At 37.6% G+C, this 3,021-nt stretch overlaps 1 long non-coding RNA gene across 1 annotated transcript; it reads right to left on the bottom strand.

Annotated features, from left to right (window-relative positions):
• Positions 1-322: 322 nt before the first annotated feature.
• On the bottom strand, positions 323-3,021 carry LOC120439915. The gene is made up of 3 exons (XR_005612832.1): positions 2,906-3,021; positions 788-943; positions 323-363 (listed from the first exon to the last, which is right to left on the bottom strand). It is a non-coding gene; the product is annotated as an uncharacterized LOC120439915 (long non-coding RNA).

The raw sequence follows: 3,021 nt of genomic DNA, 5'->3' as shown, positions 1-3,021 counted from the left end.
GGTACATATTCGAAGAGGTAAACATGTTGTTCCCACATCATAACTGGAAAACTGTTCAATCGTACAGTCTGGTCCTGAAAACCTGGGCCTTCTTTGAAAGGCTGTTCCTTTTGAGCTCCATAAACAGTTTCTATAATACCTCCAAGGTATACTTTTCCAGTGGGTAGGTGAGGTTCAAAGTGTACATTAGTCCAAACAGCATTGCAGCTGCTAGGGTATAGTTATCCAAATCCTGCCAGACTCTCTGGCCTTCAAGGACTATCCCGATGTCCTCAGGGCTGCCATTGGCATCTCTTGACTTTATGATGTAAATTCCATGGTTGTTTCCTTATTAGATCGTTGGATAATGGCTTCATCTGTGGCCTAGAAAATGCAGAATTCCAAAATTTAATTAAACAGAACACTGGTCAAAGAACATTATACCAAATCTTATTTTAATCTGTGTCACTATTCCAAAAATGTTAACATTAACACATTAGGTGAACAAAAATGGATTCATTACAGCATGTGATTTGAGTCCTCAGAATGCTTAAAAAGGTAATGCATTTCTGAAGTGAAATCTCCATGCAAAGAAGCAGAATACTGTCAGAGCATAGAGAGGTGTTCAACTATGAACTCCACACATAGTTCTAATGCAGGTAAAAAAAAAAAAAAAAAAACGCACCCATGGTAAATTGTGAAAATCCCAGGTGATTTTCAACATACTCCTGGCATAGAGTGACAAGCAGCATTTTGTTAAAATTATTATTTTCCTAAAAGTGTATACACAAATTATTTTTTTTTCTACCTGGGCCGTGGGCTCCAGAATGTTCTGAAGTCTTCTTCCTATTTGTCCTCCTCGCCTTTTGAAGACCTTTATTAGTTTGTCAGATAGCACATCTATCTGCGAGAGTAATCTGGACTGCAGTGGCATGGTGGTAATGCACTTAAACTCTGCATTTATCTAAAAAGAAAGTTGTCACATAAAAATGCTGTCAAAATCTCAGATCTCACAAGGTTACATCCACACAAAGTTGTTATTTTTGTCATATTACTATTTATTAGCTATAGGTCCCATGTTGCTGAGCAGTTCCATAGTTGCCCTTACTTCCATACCACCCAAAGCCTGTTTGCAACCACAGCAGTTGCCTCCTTCTGGCCATTTGCAGTTCTGAAAATGACCCAGAAACTACATCTATTATTGTCATATACACATCAAGGTCTTTCATTAATACTTAGTTAAATTAGTTAATTTGACCTTTCCAGAAAATTTACCTTACAGAATGTGAGATAACATATGCAAATCTTCCCTAGTAAATAAAATAATGTTATTAAAACCTTAACTGTAACACCTCTACGTAACAGCGCTAGAGAATTGTTCTGAAGCAACACCAATCTGCCCTTCAGCAGGGATAAGCACCATATATCGATACAGAAAAAATAAATTTAACATATTTATATTGTCATTTTTTTTTTATCTCTTTAAGCCCTCCTCTCAGTCTCTCTATAAATCAGTTAAAATAATTTGTTGGGTTTTTGTGTGTCTTTAACATGTTATCAGTACATTACATTCACTGCCCCAGAACATGAAATAAAGCCCCACGTCATGCACTTCCTCTCCTAATGAGTACTGCATAGGTGTCATGCCCTAAATAAACCGACTTTAGTGAAGACCCCCCTCCGAACACACACACACACACACACACACACACACACACACACACACACAGAGCCCACCCATGGCAAACTAGCTTGTTTAACTGTTTAAATAAAACATTTTAGGTACAACCAGTTAACTAAATGGACACAAGTTTGTTAGTCTGTATTCACTGAGAAAAAACAAGCGAATGTGACTGGGCACACACTGAAAAAAAGCTAATGCACATAATATTGTCCCGCAGCTTAAGCTAGCATTATCGTTAGTTAACTTAAGGAATGACTTGTTTTTTCCATTATGTTGCTCAACGGCAATTCATGAGAAAAACTTCCCCATCTAATGGATGTTCTCTTCGTTTCCTCTCAAACATGTAGTTTTCAGTTTACCTCGACAAAGTAAAGCTCAGCACCAAAGGTAAACGAAGCGAAGACAAAAAATGGCAGACGCCACAGTGAATTTTCCCTCGCAGAACACACCCTGGGGGGTGGAGTTTCAACAGAAAACATAACTATTTTCTGTTATTTTGACATGACTGGGTTTAAAAGACTGAACATCCTTCTAAAACAAGTGAAAGGCGTGAGACTTAATTATGTTTAGACCAAAAATATAAATGATTCATGTTGGATATATTTACTGTATTTTTACTAATTTAACAACCTCATCATTGCATTAGCTTTATGCTATAGCATTACGCTTACATTAGCTTGAAGCAAAGGTCGTCATTTTATTTAATTTCTTTTTCTGTGCTTACAAACAGGACACACAACATTTAGATAACCGTTACACTGAATCTTGGGTCTGTGTTGAGTCTTCCAGCTGCTGACTACAGAAGCTAGATTGACCTTTTAGCATGTTTATAGCAGCTGTGGCTATGTGCTGGTAATGTTACCATGTGTGCGCAGTCACATTGGCAGCAGACATGTTTCAACAAACTAGTCATATCCCGGCCCTACATTAGCTTGTTTAATGGTTAAGACACTGCAGGTACCACCACTTACTACAGACACTGATGCAAGTTTGTAATAGTCTGTTAATTTAGACTGAAAGAATATACAAACAATATTAACTCACATTATATATGTTAATTACTAATTTGCTTATTGCATAATTTCGGTTACCATTAGCTAACTGGAGCCTAACATTGGCCTTTCCTGGTTTTCGATAAACAGCCCACATACCTGTAAAATAACAACACCCCAGTAAAAGTCCACAAATATAAAGGGTCTACACTCTTTCTCACTGGTGTGTCAGCTTTAAAATCTTATTTACCTTCAAGTGTAAAACTCCAGATGGTAGTAGATTTTCCAAAGCGAGAGACAAAAATGGCGGACAGTGCAGCCGATTTTTCCTTTCCAGGGGGCGGAGCTTGAGGATAAAACACGACT

This window comes from Oreochromis aureus, linkage group 4 (genome assembly GCF_013358895.1).
Source record: "Oreochromis aureus strain Israel breed Guangdong linkage group 4, ZZ_aureus, whole genome shotgun sequence".
NCBI lineage: Eukaryota > Metazoa > Chordata > Actinopteri > Cichliformes > Cichlidae > Oreochromis > Oreochromis aureus.
Note: the sequence above shows the minus strand (reverse complement) of the source record. Positions and strands in the feature narration are given on the sequence as shown.